This window comes from Dendrobates tinctorius, unplaced genomic scaffold, assembly GCF_039654945.1.
Source record: "Dendrobates tinctorius isolate UK_male_01 unplaced genomic scaffold, ASM3965494v1 ptg000197l, whole genome shotgun sequence".
Taxonomy (NCBI): Eukaryota; Metazoa; Chordata; class Amphibia; order Anura; family Dendrobatidae; genus Dendrobates; species Dendrobates tinctorius.
The window spans coordinates 3,256,302-3,272,948 of record NW_027361864.1 but is presented as its reverse complement, the minus strand read 5'-3'; the positions used below and the strand labels follow the sequence as shown (position 1 = coordinate 3,272,948).

The 16,647-nt window shown below is 42.5% G+C and overlaps 1 protein-coding gene across 2 annotated transcripts in view; it reads right to left on the bottom strand.

Moving 5' to 3' along the window:
- Nucleotides 1-16,647, bottom strand: part of VWA5A (von Willebrand factor A domain containing 5A) — a 163,308-nt gene that overhangs the window by 90,972 nt on the left and 55,689 nt on the right. The window lies entirely within an intron of this gene.

Genomic DNA, 16,647 nt, shown 5'->3' with positions numbered 1-16,647 from the left:
TTTTATATTTTCACGCCCAGGCATTATAAGCTTTAGCGAAACACTTGGGGGTTCAAAGTGCTCACCACACATCTAGATAAGTTCCTTAGGGGGTCTAGTTTCCAAAGTAGGGTCACTTGTGGGGGGTTTCCACTGTTTAGGTACATCAGGGGCTCTGCAAACGGAACATGACGTCCGCAGACCATTCCATCAAAGTCTGCATTTCAAAACGTCATTACTTCCCTTTCGAGCCCTGACATGTGCCCAAACAGTAGTTTTCTCCCACATGTGGGGTATCAGCATACTCAGGACAAATTGGACAACAACTTCTGGGGTCCAATTTCTCCTGTTACCCTTGGGAAAATTAAAAATTTGGGACTAAGAAATCATTTTTGTGGAAAAAAAATTATTATTTATTTTCGCGCCCGGGCGTTATAAACTTCTGTGAAGCCCTTGGGGGTTCATAGTGCTCACCACACATCTAGATAAGTTCCTTAGGGGGTCTATTTTCCAAAATGGGGTCACTTGTGGGGGGTTTCCACTGTTTACGCACATCATGGGCTCTCCAAACGGAACATGGCGTCCGATTTCAATTTCAGCCAATTTTAGGTTGAAAATGTCAAACGGCGCTCTTTCCCTTCCGAGCCTTGCCGTGTGCCCAAACAGTGTTTCTCCCCCACATATGGGGTATCAGCGCACTCAAGACAAATTGGACAATAACTTTTGGGGTCCAATTTCTCCTGTTACCCTTGGAAAAATAACAAATTGGGGACTAAACGATCATGTTTGTGGAAAAAATATGATTTTTTATTTTTACGCCCCGGGCGTTATAAACTTCTGTGAAGCCCTTGGGGGTTCAAAGTGCTCACCACACATCTAGATAAGTTCCTTAGGGGGGTCTAGTTTCCAAAATGGGGTCACTTGTGGGGGGTTTCCACTGTTTAGGCACTTCATAGGCTCTGCAAACGGAACATGGCGTCCGATCTCAATTTCAGCCAATTTTAGGTTGAAAAAGTCAAATGGCGCTCCTTCCCTTCTGAGCCCTGCGATGTGCCCAAACAGTGGTTCCTCCCCACATATGGGGTATCAGCGTACTCAGAACAAATCGGACAACAACTTTTGGGGTCCAATTTCTCCTGTTACCCTTGGGAAAGTAAAAAAATTGTTGCTAAAAGATCATTTTTGTGACTAAAAAGTTAAATGTTCATTTTTTCCTTCCACGTTGCTTCTGCTCCTGTGAAACACCTGAAGGCTTAATAATCTTCTTGAATGTAGTTTTGAGTAGCTTGAGGGGTGCAGTTTTTAGAATGGTGTCACTTTTGGGTATTTTCTGCCATATAGACCCTTCAATGTGAGGTGACTTTGAATGTGAGGTGGTCCCTAAAAAAAAATGGTTGTGCAAATTTTGTTGTAAAAATGAGAAATCGCTGGTCAACTTTTAACCCTTATAACTTTCTAATAAAAAAAAAATGTTGTTTCCAAAATTGTGCTGATGTAAAGTAGACATGTGGGAAATGTTATTTAATAACTATTTTGTGTCACATATTTCTCTATTTTAAAAGCATAAAAACTCAAAGTTTTAAAATTGCTAAATTTTCACCATATTTCCGTTTTTTCATAAATAAACACAAATTACAGCAAAGAAATTTTACCACTAAGGTGAAGTACAATATGTCACGAGAAAACAAACTCAGAATCACCTAGATCCATTGAAGCGTTCCAGAGTTATGACCTCATAAAGGGACAGTGGTCAGAATTGTAAAAAATGGCCCGGTCATTAACGTGCAAACCAACCTTGGGGGTTAAGGGGTTAAGCCTGATATTGAGTATGGTCTAGATAGAAAGGATTCCAGGAGGACCCATCTTGGTGTACTATCGTGTGAGCAGGTATTGATTAGTTGGGCAATCTGGGCTGATTTATAATAGAGTGCGAAATTAGGTAATGACAAGCCTCCCAGTTTCCTGTGGAGGAACATGGTCTTTTGAGCAATTCTAGGTCTTTTCCCTAACCATAGAAATTTAGACATCATAGAATGTAGATGAGCGAACGTACTGGTTGGTACCATTATCGAGAGGGATCTGAAGAGATAAGAAAGGAGGGAGAGAAATCTTCTTTATTGTGTGTATCCTACCTAGCCAGGACAGATTCGCCGAAGACCATCTCTTTAGATCTGCTTGAAAACTCTGGATTAATGGGGCATAATTCCATTTAAATAGTGCTGTCCTATTGGCTGTTAAGTTAATACCAAGGTAGGATAAGAAATGCTCATTACATATAAATCCAAATTGAGATGCTATATTATTTTGCTCTACTTTTGAAAAATTTACAAATAGCGCTTCGGACTTATCTATATTTATTTTGAGACCCGAGATTTTTTCAAATTCGTGCAGAAGTGGAAATAGATGGGGGAGCAAAGTATGAGGACTATTTAGCGTTAGAAGAAGGTCGTCTGCATATAGACTGACCTTATATTGATCTCCCAGATCCTCAGGGCCCAGTATGTTTTGTTTTTTCCTTATAGCTTCTGCTACGGGTTCCATTGCGAGGGCAAAAAGGGCTGGAAATAATGGGCCGCCTTGCCTGGTGCCTATTTGAATGTTTATAGGAGAGGGATGCGTCGCAGGAAGCTTTAAATAGGCAAAAGGCTTATCATATAATAACTTGAGGCATTCAATTAATTTAGGGGAAAACCCAAATTTAGATAAAACCTTGAAAAGGTATGTCCATGAGACTGTGTCAAAGGCTTTTTCGATATCGAGGGCAAGCAGTAGTAGTCGCTTTCGGCAAAGATTCGTTGTGTGAATGATATTTAACGCCCTTCTTATGTTATCCGGTGCCTGCCTCGTAGGTAAAAACCTACCTGATCTCGGTGAATGAGACGGGGGAGAATACTATTAATCCTTTCAGCTACCATGGATGTGAACATTTTTAAGTCTATATTTAAAAGTGATATGGTCTATAATTTTTTGTGAGAAGATGGTCTCTTTTGGGTTTCGGGATTACAGTAATGTGTGCTATATAAAACTCTGGGTGCATTTGTACACCATGTAAGAGTGAATTACAGAAACTTTTTATATAAGGTGTGTCTCGCTAAATTTTTTGTAATAAATTGTCGTGAGGCCATCCGGTCCAGGTGCTTTTCCTTTTTTTAATTTTTTAATTATCGAGGCTATTTCTTCTTCTGAGATATCACGTTGGAGATGTTGGGCTGTAGAGTCGGTGGTTTTAGGAAGGTTGAGATTATTGAGAAAGGACTCTAGTAGCAACGGAGGGGGAGGTTGCGGGGCAGAATACAGGCTTTGATAATACGCATGAAAAGTGTCGTAAATTGTATCCGGGTGGGCCGAAATTTGTCCATTAGGATTTTTTATAGCCGAGATAACATTGAGTGACCCTCTTGCCTTAAGCTTCCAGGCTAACATCCTATTGGGTTTGTTAGCATATTGGTAGAATGTAGCTTTAGTCCAGGTCAGAGCCTTCTCTGTTTTAGTAGTAAGAATAGCATCCAGCTGTAATTTAGTATCATAAATTTGTTTAGTTAAATATATAGACGGAGAAAGTTGGCTAGCCAATTCTAATTTTAGCAATTTATTTTCTAATCTAGTCTGAAGTACAGACCTTTCTATTTTATTTTTTGGTGGACGCAGGTTTAATTAAGGAGCCAGTGATATACACTCACTGGCCACTTTATTAGGTACACCATGCTAGTAAGGGGTTGGACCCCCTTTTGCCTTCAAAACTGCCTCAATTCTTCGTGGCAGAGATTCAACAAGGTGCTGGAAGCATTCCTCAGAGATTTTGGACCATATTGACATGATGGCATCACACAGTTGGCGCAGATTTGTCGGCTGCACATCCCTGATGCGAATCTCCCGTTCCACCACATCCCAAAGATGCTCTATTGGATTGAGATCTGGTGACTGAGGAGGCCATTTGAGTACAGTGAACTCATTGTCATGTTCAAGAAACCAATCTGAGATGATTCGAGCTTTATGACATGGCGCATTATCCTGCTGAAAGTAGCCATCAGATGTTGGGTACATTGTGGTCATAAAGGGATGGACATGGTCAGCAACAATACTCAGGTAGGCTGTGGCGTTGCAACGATGCTCAATTGGTACCAAGGGGCCCAAAGAGTGCCAAGAAAAAAATTCCCCACACCATGACACCACCACCACCAGCCTGAACCGTTGATACAAGGCAGGATGGATCCATGCTTTCATGTTGTTTACGCCAAATTCTGACCCTACCATCCGAATGTCGCAGCAGAAATCGAGACTCATCAGACCAGGCAAAGTTTTTCCAATCTTCTACTGTCCAATTTCGATGAGCTTGTGCAAATTGTAGCCTCAGTTTCCTGTTCTTAGCTGAGAGGAGTGGTACCCAGTGTGGTCTTCTGCTGCTGTAGCCCATCTGCCTCAAAGTTCGACGCACTGTGCGTTCAGAGATGCTCTTCTGCCTACCTTGGTTGTAACGGGTGGCAATTTGAGTCACTGTTGCCTTTCTATCAGCTCGAACCAGTCTGCCCATTCTCCTCTGACCTCTGGCATCAACAAGGCATTTCCGGCCACAGAACTGCCGCTCACTGGATTTTTTTTCTTTTTCTGACCATTCTCTGTAAACCCTAGAGATGGTTGTGCGTGAAAATCCCAGAAGATCAGCAGTTTCTGAAATACTCAGACCAGCCCTTCTGGCACCAACAATCATGCCACGTTCAAAGGCACTCAAATCACCTTTCTTCCCCATACTGATGCTCGGTTTGAACTGCAGGAGATTGTCTTGACCATGTCTGCATGCCTAAATGCACTGAGTTGCCGCCATGTGATTGGCTGATTAGAAATTAAGTCTTAACACACAGTTGGACAGGTGTACCTAATAAAGTGGCCAGTGAGTGTATTTTTTATGTGTTAGCCATAATATTCCAGGAGAGAGATCCCCCGTTGTCTTAGTTTCAAAAAAATTTGCTAGATCATCCTTAATAAAGGTAGTATTAACCGGATCCACCAAAAGAGATTCATTTAATCTCCATCTATATAACCTGGACGTGGTTATGTTAAATTTAAAGACAGAGAGAATCGCATCATGATCTGACCATGAGGACGGGATATATGGCTGGCAGCGTGGTAGCTGTTATCAAATGCATGTCAATCCTAGAGGACGTTTTGTGCACTGAGGAGAAATACGTAAAACCCCTTGATGACCCATGTAACTCCCTCCAGAGATCTGCTAAATGATACTCCTTCACAAGACTAAGAATTTTTCTCCTCCTCCACCCTAGAGACATCAGACCACCTCACAGCACTGCTATCTAAAGACGGGTTAATAGTAAAGTTGAAATCACTACACCAAATTAGGTGATGGCATGAGAGCGCGGCGAGTCTTGATATAATCAGCTTAAAGACGGGAATTGAGCAGAGGCAGGGAGATAACTGTTTACAATACAAATATTTTGTCCTTGTAGTGTTCCTTGTAAGATAAGGAATTTACCCTCATTATCTGCGCAAGATTGGATGGGTTGTAATGGAAAACTATTCTTAATAAAAAAGGCTACACCTCTGGTCTTGTGCTCCCAGGTGGACAGGAAAAAACGGGAATAGGCAGAATCAAAATACCTCGGGCAAGAAGAATTAGAAAAATGGGTCTCCTGGAGACAAATGTCAGGGCTATTTTTTCGGTAGTCCAAAAAGGCCTTTTCACGTTTTATAAAGGGGAGTTAAAACCCCTAAGATTATGCGACATAATCTTACACATAATTAGTTAACTCTTTAAAGCTAGATAATAACTCACTCCAAACCTTCCCACCAAAGGGGTGGAATTGCAGATCGGAACAGTGTGCGTAGCGAAACCTTTATGGCGATAAAGATCATAGACATAACTATTCCTGTGGGGGGACAAATGGTTTGCATAGTGATCTGGTGCTCCTTAATTGGAGCAAACCAAAAATCACTAAAGGTAGGCAACATGAATCATCCCTGCAGGCAACGCCCCTGCTTATATTGAGTTCCCATGTTGATTTAATCTGACCCAGGCAAACTTAGCAAGCTCTTAACCCTTTCCTGACATCCGACGTACTATCCCGTCCACGGTACCCGGGCCCGTATGACCGTGGACGGGATAGTACGTCTACCGCGATCAGCGGCGCCCACGTGGTGAGCGCCGCTGATCGCGGCCGGGTGTCAGCTGATTATCACAGCTGACACCCGGCACAATGTGTCAGGGGCGGTCACGGACCGCCCCCGACATGTTAACCCCTTGCACACCGCGATCAAACATGATCGCGGTGTACCGGGAGTTAAAGGGAAGCATCGGCAGGGAGGGGGCTCCCTCCGTGCTTCCCTGAGCCCCCCACGGCAGCGCAATGTGCAGCGCTGCTGCGGGGGGCTCCTATCCTCCAGGCCCCCGAATCCAAGATGGCGACGGGGGCCTTCGGGGACCTGAGGAAGCTGGCTTCCTCAGTGCCTGCAAAGCGCAGGCATGAGGAAGCCTTCGGCACTGCCTGTGACAGATCGCTGATCTGTCACAGTGATCTGTGATGTGACAGATCAGCGATCTGTCACAGGACAGTGATGTCCCACCTGGGACTATGTAATAAAGTAAAAAAAAAATTTAAAAAAAATGTAAAAATAAATAAAAAAAAAAAATCGCCAAATAAATTAGTAAAAAAAAAAATAAAATATTCCCCAATAAATTCATTTTTTGAAAATAATAAAAAAAACAAAACAATAAAAGTACACATATTAGGTATCGCCGCGTCCGTAACGACCTGCCCTATAAAACTGTCCCATTAGTTAACCCCTTTAGCGAACCCCTTAAAAATAAAAAACGAAGCAGAAAATAATGATTTATTATCATACCGCCAAACAAAAAGTGTAATAACGCGCGATCAAAAAGACGCATATAAATATCCATGGTACCGCTGAAAACGTCATCTTGTCCCGCAAAAAACGAGCCGCCACACAGCATCATCAGCGAAAAAATAAAAAAGTTATAGCTCGCAGAATAAAGCGATGCAAAAATAATTATTTTTTATATAAAATAGTTTTCATTGCATAAAACCGACAAAACATAAAAAAACGACCTAAATGAGGTATCGCTGTAACCGTACTGACCCAAAAAATAAAACCGCTTTATCAATTTTACCGCACACGGAACGGTGTAAACGCACCCCCCCCAAAAGAAATTCATGAAACGCTGGTTTTTGTTCATTCTGCGTCCCAAAAATCGGAATAAAAAGCGATCAAAAAATGTCACGTGCCCGAAAATGGTACCGATAAAAACGTCAACTCGTCTCACAAAAAATAAGACCTCACATGACTCAGTGGGTCAAAATACGGAAAAATTATAGCTCTCAATATGTGGTGATGCAAAAACTATTTTTACAATAAAAAGCGTCTTTTAGCAAATCAAACCCCCCGTTATCACCCCTTTAGTTAGGGAAAAATAATAAAATAAAAAAAATGTATTTATTTCCATTTTTCCATTAGGGCTAGGGTTAGGGCCAGGGTTAGGGCTAGGGTTAGGGCTAGGGTTAGAGCTAGGGTTAGGGTTAGGGCTGAGATTAGGGTTAGGGGTGTGTTGGGGTTCGGGTTGGAGTTAGAATTGGGGGTTTCCACTGTTTGGGCACATCAGGGGCTCTCCAAATGCAACATTGCGTCTGATCTCAATTTCAGCCAATTCTGAGTTGAAAAAGTCATATGGTGCTCCTTCCCTTCCAAGCTCTGCCATGCGCCCAAACAGTGTTTTACCCCCACATGTAGGGTATCAGCCTACTCAGGACAAATTGCAAAACAATTTTGGGGTCCAATTTCTCCTGTTACCCTTAGGAAAATAAAAATTTGGGGGCAAAAATATCATTTTTGTGGAAAAAAATGATTTTTTTATTTTCACGTCCGAGCGTTATAAACTTCTGTGAAGCACTTGGGGGTTCAAAGTGCTCACCACACATCTAGATAAGTTCCGTGAGGGGGTCTAGTGTCCAAAATGGGGTCACTTGTGGGGAGTTTCAATAGTTTAGGTACATCAGGGGCTCTCCAAACGCACATGACACCCGCAGACCATTCCATCAAAGTCTGCATTCCAAAACGTCACTACTTCCCTTCCGAGCCCTGACGTGTGTCCATACAATAGTTTTCTCCCACATATGGGGTGTCAGCGTTCTCATGACAAATTGGACAACAACTTTTGGGGTCCAATTACTCCTGTTACCCTTGGGAAAATGAAAAAATTGGGGACTAATTGATCATGTTTGTGGAAAAAATACGATTTTTTTATTTTCATGCCCGGGCATTATAAACTTCTGTGAAGCCCTTGGGGGTTCAAAGTGCTCACCTCACATCTAGATAAGTTCCTTAGGGGGTCTAGTTTCCAAAATGGGGTCATTTGTGGGGGGTTTCCACTGTTTAGGTACATTAGGGGCTCTCCAAAGGCAACATGACACCCGCAGACCATTCCATCAATGTCTGCATTCCAAAACGTCACTACTTCCCTTCCGAGCCCTGACGTGTGTCCATACAGTAGTTTTCTCCCACATATGGGGTGTCAGCGTACTCAGGACAAATTGGACAACAACTTTTGGGGTTCAATTTCTCCTGTTACCCTTGGGAAAATAAAAAAAATGGTGACTAAAAGATCATGTTTGTGGAAAAAATACGAATTTTTTATTTTCACGCCCGGGCGTTATAAACTTCTGTGAAGCACTGGGGGGTTCAAAGTGCTCACCACACATCTAGATAAATTCCTTGGGGGGTCTAGTTTACAAAATGGTGTCATTTGTGGGGGGTTTCCACTGTTTAGGTACATCAGGGGTTTTCCAATCGCGACATGGTGTCCGATCTCAATTCCAGCCAAAAACGTCAAATGGCGCTGCTTCCCTTCCGAGCTCTGCCATGCGCCCAAATAGTGGTTTACCCCCACATGTGGGGTATCAGCGTACTCAGGACAAATTGCACAATAACTTTTAGGGTGCTGTTACCCTTGGAAAAATAAGAATTGAGGGTGAAAAGATCATTTTTGTGGAAAAAATATGATTTTTTAATTTTACGGCTTTATGTTATAAACTTCTGTGAAGCCCTTGGGGGTTCAAAGTTCTTACCACACATCTAGATAAGTTCCTTATGGGGTCTAGTTTCCAAAATGGTGTCATTTGTGGGGGGTTTCCACTGTTTAGGTACATCAGGGGTTTTCCAATCGCGACATGGTGTCCGATCTCAATTCCAGCCAAAAACGTCAAATGGCGCTGCTTCCCTTCCGAGCTCTGCCATGCGCCCAAATAGTGGTTTACCCCCACATGTGGGGTATCAGCGTACTCAGGACAAATTGCACAATAACTTATAGGGTGCTGTTACCCTTGGAAAAATAAGAATTGAGGGTGAAAAGATCATTTTTGTGGAAAAAATATAATTTTTTAATTGTTCGGCTTTATGTTATAAACTTCTGTGAAGCCCTTGGGGGTTCAAAGTTCTCACCACACATCTAGATAAGTTCCTTAGGGGTCTAGTTTCCAAAATGGTGTCATTTGTACGGGGTTTCCACTGTTTTGGTACATCAGGGGTTTTCCAATCGCGACATGATGTCCGATCTCAATTCCAGCCAAAAACGTCAAATGGCGCTGCTTCCCTTCCGAGCTCTGCCATGCGCCCAAATAGTGGTTTACCCCCACATGTGGGGTATCAGCATACTCAGGACAAATTGCACAATAACTTTTAGGGTCCTGTTACCCTTGGGAAAATAAAAATTGGGGTGAAAAGATCATTTTTGTGGAAAAAATATGATTTTTTAATTGTACCGCTGTACGTTATAAACTTCTGTAAAGCCCTTGTGGGTTCAAAGTTCTCACCACATATCTAGATAAGTTCCTTGGGGGGTCTAGTTTCCAAAATGGGGTCACTTGTAGGGGGTTTCCACTGTTTAGGTACATCAGGGACTCTCCAAACGTGACATGGCGTCCTATCTGAATTCCAGCCAATTTTGCATTGAAAAAGTCAAACGGCGCTCCTTCCATTCTGAGCTCTGCCATGCGCCGAAACAGTCGTTCCCCCCCACAAATCAGGTATCAGCGTACTCAGGACAAATTGCACAATAACTTTTGCAGTCCAATTTCTCCTGTTACCCTTGGTAAAATAAAAAAAATTGAACCTGAAGTATTTTTTTTGTGAAAAAAAGTTAGATGTTCATTTCTTTTTAAATATTCAAAAAAATTCCTGTGACGCACCTAATGGGTTAATAAACTTCTTGAATGTGGTTTTGAGCACCTTAAGGGGTTCAGTTTTTAGAATGGTGTCACTTTTGGGTATTTTCTATCATATAGACCCCTCAAAGTGGCTTAAAATGTGATGTGGTCCTAAAAATAAAATGGTGTTGTAAAAATGAGAAATCGCTGGTCAACTTTTAACCCTTATAACTTCCTAACAAAAAAAAATGTTGGTTCCAAAATTGTGCTGATGTAAAGTAAACATGTGGGAAATGTTACTTATCAAGTTTTTTGTGTGCCGTATCTCTGTGATTTAAGGGCATAAAAATTCAAAGTTGGAAAATTGCGAAATTTTCAAAATTTTTGCTAAATTTCCATTTTTTTCACAAATAAACGCAAGTTATTTGAATGAAATTTTACCACTAACATGAAGTACAATATGTCACGAGAAAACAATGTCAGAATTACCGGGATCAATGGAAGCGTTCCAGAGTTATGACCTCATAAAGGTACAGTGGTCAGAATTGTAAAAATTGGCCCGGTCATGAACGTGCAAACCACCCTTGGGGGTGAAGGGGTTAAACAATTTGGAAGGTAAAGCTACCCACAAAACTGAACGGCAAAAGCTGAAAATTGAAAGAGATCAACCAGGGATAATCCCTGGTCAAAATTCTTCCCCAGACCTCCTTATTTGCTGGGACCTGAGCAGGGTCCTATAAGGGTCCCCCAGGCACACAAAGGAGAAGGGAAAATCAAAGTTTACACCTCAATGCAGAACTAATGTCAATTGTCACAGTTCAGGTAACTTGTGGCTGTTGTCGGCTCAATCTTCGGACTTCTGTCCATTCTCTCACGGGTCTCGATTGTCGAGGTGGCAGTGGCTGAGGGATTTCCGGCTCTGGTATACCAGCTTGATTTAAGGCTAACTTGCCTTCTTCCAATGTCTTGCACATATAGGTTTTATTATTTGTTGAGAAAAGTAGAGCAAAATGGAAACCCCATCTGTATTTGATGTGCGCGGCTTGTAGTGCGGCAGTCTCTGGTCTCAAATTTCTCCTCCGTATGAAGGTGGCAGGGGCTATATCTGCAAAAATATGGATTGTGTTTGGGAGGCCAGGTAGTGTTGACAGTCCTCTCGTCGCCGAGTGTATCAAGTCCCGAACATCCTCATGAAGTAGTTTAAGAATGACATCTCTAGGGTTCTTATCTGAGCGGGGCTTTCCCAAAGCTCTGTGTATTCTGGTAATATGTAGCAGAGCCGGGTCTGTTTGTGGGAGTAGAGCAGCAAAAAGTGTAGCAGCCGTATCTTTAAGAGCTGAAATCTCCTCAGATAGTCCTCTTATGCGTAAATTGCCCCAACGGGATCTATTTTCCATGTCTTCACACTTTAATTCGAGATCATTTATACGGTCCATATGCTGCCTGAGCTCCCACTGATCCTCCTCTAATGAATCTGCCACAGCGTCCATTTTTTCTTCTAGTGCTGATGTTCTTTGTGCAATGTCCTGTAATTGTGCAGAGACATTCTGCACAGCTGAAGCAAGCTGTGTCCTAAAAGTGTCTTGCAGAGCCTTTATGAGCTCTGCTGTGTGGACCGTGGTGTTCCCGAGGGGAAAGATAATCTGAATGCAATAATACAATCCCTTTAAAAATATGAAAGTTTAATAAATTGAGGTAAAAAACACCCCCCTAGTGCAATAACACAATTAACAAACTCTATACAATAATAACCTATGATTGCCCTACACTAGCCTGCTATCCCTTCCTGACAGTGGAGGTTGGCACCATAAAAGATACGATTTGGCGCCCCCACTCCGCCGCGGCTGTCCCAGACTCGCCCTAAATGACCCTTATAAACTACAGGTGGGAAAACAATAAGCAAATAAAAGAGATGAAAGATAGTGCTTAATATAATACACAGGCTATTAATGTACAATATATAAAAGACAGACTATTACATGTAAACAGAGAAAACATAGAGAAATCTCTTGTAGAACCAATAGATAGTAGCAAGTCTTGTCTTTTTGGGTATTAATAGACAGCAGAAAATATAGATTCCATAAGCTACCAGTAGATAGTGGCAGTCTTGTCTTTTTGGGTATTAATAGACTACAGAAAACATAGATTCCATACGCATTATCAAATAAAGCCAAAAAAAACTCTCTGCAGTAAAATCAGACAAGCACAGACAAGAGGTAAAAAATAGTGTAGTTCAATAAAGGAACATCAGAATTATATCCATATTGGTTCCCATAGAAGGCAATGGATGAAACCTATTGCCAAAAAAAAAATTATAGAAACAGCTGGGGGTTAACCCAAACTTAGCTTCCAGTCTCGACTCGTTTCCCCGTCCACACGATTCATCAGGAGGCACAATAAGGAACCAGCTAATTCATGGATGTGAGGTGTCCAGATAGAGAGGCAAACCAGCTGCAGGATGGCCGGTGGACACCGCATCTGGAGGCACGTTTGCCCCTCTCCTATACTCTGACAAGCTCATTACCTTGGAGAGATTATTCTCCTCAATGCTTAAAGCACCATCGTCCTTTCTGATAGATGCCTATAAGCGATACACAATCTATATACCACACGTAACTGAAGAAGGTCACATTGACCAAAACGTCTTTTTTCGTTTACTACAATATAGCTCCTTGCAAATACCTTTAAGTTGAGTGCTAGGTTTATATTTGTTAATATCCCATATTTGTCTGTAATGTACTGCTTAGCCACACTGAAAGACTCAGAAGGGAATTTGACTTGCTCTTAATAATCTCTGAAAAGGGACAATTTTCACGGCGCTGGCAGTGATCTCATTGAGGTCACTGCTTTTCATTGAGCTACTCACAGTGAGCTGCCTGTTGGAACGCAGCTTCAGTGACCAGAGACGTCATCACTCGTTACTGAAGCTGCGCTCGCAGCAGCTCATTGCGTCTTGGTTTTCAGTGTGAACAGTCGCATCATGGCACCGTTCATTTCGAACATCAGATGTCACAGAGATGGATTATAGCATTGAACAGTATGGATTATCTTCACCTCTAACAGGTGAGGGATATGGTTGTTCATTTTTTTTTTTTTACAGGGGACATGGGCTTCAATAGATTGCGCATAAAAAGGAGTATAACTTTGTTTTCTATTTTTAAATAAATGTGTAACAATGGTGTTTTTTGTTTCAAATATAGGATATTATTCTTGCTGTTATATTAGTAGCCTGAGAAGGGGCCATGGATATTGCACCCCTCCCAGGCTACCAATATCAGCTCTCAGCTAATCCAGAAAATTCTCACAGTACTCGCAGTGATCTCATTGAAGTCACCGCAATTCATCGTCCCATCTCACAGCGAAGTGAGCCTGGGAAACCACCTTTAGTGACCATCAGTAACCTCTATGACATCACTGAAGTAGCACTCGCAGCAGCTCAATGTCTCGTGGTTTTCTTCCTGGACTGTCGCATCAAGCCACAGTTCAGGTTGTAGACCAGATATCGCAGAGATTGAGTCCGACGTAGGACAGTGATAAGAGCTGCCTTCAGCAGCCAATGCCTGGGATCAGCACGAACTGTACTGCTTTTCCCAAGCGCCGATACGTGTCACACAGAGAGCTAGAGGATATATAGATCTCACATATGTACATACGGATGGCACAAGGACCACAAATCTCACCAGTACTGTTCTGTTTTTTCTTGTTAAGGAATCACCAGGACGTGTAAAGGAGGCCGTAAGCCTAGTTCCAGGCAGCCATCATGCGGGCACAGCTCAGATGCCATGACCTAAATTTACGTCATTTTGCGGGAAACCCTTCCCGACCATGACTCAAACTTACGTCAAGTTTACGCCAACTATCGTGAAAGGGTTAAGCACTTTCTGCACCTTTTTCAAGAACTGAGTGTGGACTTAATGAATAGGGACTAAATGTTCACACGCTGCGTTTTTTGCTGCATTTTTTTTAAACAAAGTTTAAGCTTTGTTTAAGCTGCTTAAAAAAGCAGGTTTTGCTGAGGTTTTTATTGCTATGTTTTTGTCAGGGTACATATGTCTCTTGTGCATGCTAATAAAGTTTAGTGCACAAAAAAATAATGTGATTCACCATGATCAGATTTTGGCACCTGATGAAAGCGTTTTTTGCACTACCCATTACTTTCAATGGGTGAAAAACAAAAACATTGCAAAAATGTTGAAAGAAGTGACATGCTGAATTTTGCAAAAACACATCTTTTTGACAAAACAGTCAAGAAAAAAAAACAAGGTGTGTGCTTGAGATTTCTGAAATCTCATAGACTTTGCTTGTACTGTGAAACGCAGCTTAAAATTTTCATAAAAAAAGATGCAAAAAAGCAAAGTGTGAATATAGCCTAAGTGTTCTCGATGACATCCAAGAAGGGGTTGGGGTCACAACGATCTCACCTTTGTCCCCAGTTTGTCAAAGAGACGCAACTTCACTTCCTCCAATAGTTAGGACAATTGTACGCAATTGACCGACGAGCGATGGACGAGGCTGCATCCGCTTCCACTAATAGGTCGGCTATCGGGGAACAGTTAGCAAGTGGTTTTAGAGGTGGAAAATAGGGAAAAAATATTTGAAGCAAAAAATGTGGTAAAATATTTAATAACATAAGTAACATACTATTATATGTGGTGTTATTATATACTATATAACAGTATGTTATTATGTTGGAAGCCGGGGTAGAAGTGCTGCGGGACCAGTGTGGTGTCTGTAAAGTACACTGGAAGGGTGAAGACACTGGAGTGTGAGTTTAAGAATGGGGGCACAGGGCTTATATTTAAAGCACCACTCTAGCACTGAAAAATAACACTGGATTGCTGCTTTAAGATCCCATGGGAGAACTATAACTCCCAGCATGTCCTACAGATCCTATGGCATGCTGGGAATTATAGTTCATCACAGGAGTGTCAGAGTGCTTTTTTATGTGTTGTAATTACTAAACTTTTAATTAATTCTTACTTGTATAGGCTGTGCTTACATCAGTCCAGGTCCTGCAGCCAGCCACGCTAGAAAACTGAAAGTATCTCTCTCTACAGCTTACAGGACCTGTGGTGAGGTAATGAAGGGCTGCGGCAGCACATGACCGCACACAGCCCTCCCTCTTATTACCTCACCACAGGTCCTGTAAGAGGAAGCTGCATTGTTTCTAGTGCGGTGTGTGCAGGACCTGTGGTGACATAATGAAGAGGGAGGGCTTTCTTCAGTCATGCGATGCTCCAGCCCGCCCTCTTCATTACCTCACCACAGGTCCTATAATGACGGGAGCAATCAGCATCAGCACAGCCCGTGCTGTGATGTCAGGTATGCGACTGCGGCAATCTCTCCTGAGGCACCCTGCTCCGGCCGTCTCCTTCTCCACCGAATACACGATCTCCCCAGCGCCGTATTCCTGCAGCTGCTGGGGAGATCATGTGTCCGGTGGAGAAGGAGGCGGCATGTGGGTCCACTGTTTAAGTGAAGGAATATTCATTTGCTGCTCCCTGCCCACTGCTCGGCGCTGACAGGAGGGCAGGGAAGCGGCTAATGAATATTCCTTCACTTTAAGCATCGGGAACACATGGTTTCTCCAGCGCTGATTTCCTGCAGCCGCGATATTTTCCTGCCTCCTAAGAGTGCGATCCCACTCCGCCACTGCCCCCTCCCCACATTTTACATTCAGACTATAAAATGCACCCCACACTTTCCTCCCAAATTTGGCGGGAAAAAAAGTGTGTCTTATGGTCCAAAAAATACGTTATATATAGTATATGTGTCAGGAACACCGCACTGAACTTGCTCACTGAGCCAGTGCGTGTGTCCTGAGTAAAGCGAACTGTGCTCAAAGATACCTGTGGAGCGGGCAGCAGCCGAGTAGATGCGTACTTCAGAGCAGCAGGACCTGAAGCAGGTGACTGCTAGGGGTGTGGCCTAAACTCCAGAGAGCTAGGAGCTGCAAGAGAACTCCTAGCAGGGTAACTGCGAGACAAAGTTACCAAGGGGCATAGACAGGGAGGATAGTCAGGATGTAGCCAATGAGTCACACACAGAGATAGCTGCAAGGTACAAGAGGGGCGAGCAGAGAGTAGTCAGATCACAGGCAAAGAGTCATACACAGGGAGGGTAGCGAAGTACAGAATCAACAGGCAAACTCACAACGGGAAACAGAACCGGGTCAGAACCATATATACAAGCTATAACAACAAACAGGCACAGGCACACAGAGGTCACCACACTCGGCCAAAGGCAAAAGTATAACTGACAGGGATTGGAGCTTCCCAGGGGTTTAAGAAGCTCTCCCAGATCTAAAAAGAGGCCACAATCATTAACCCGAGGTGTGCAGGTCAAAACCTGCACTGGGATCATGACAATATGTATATATATATATATATATATATATATATATATATATATATATATATATATACACACATACATATGTATATACTGTATATATTCCTGATACGATCACTGTCAACTTCACAATAACAAACAGAACTAC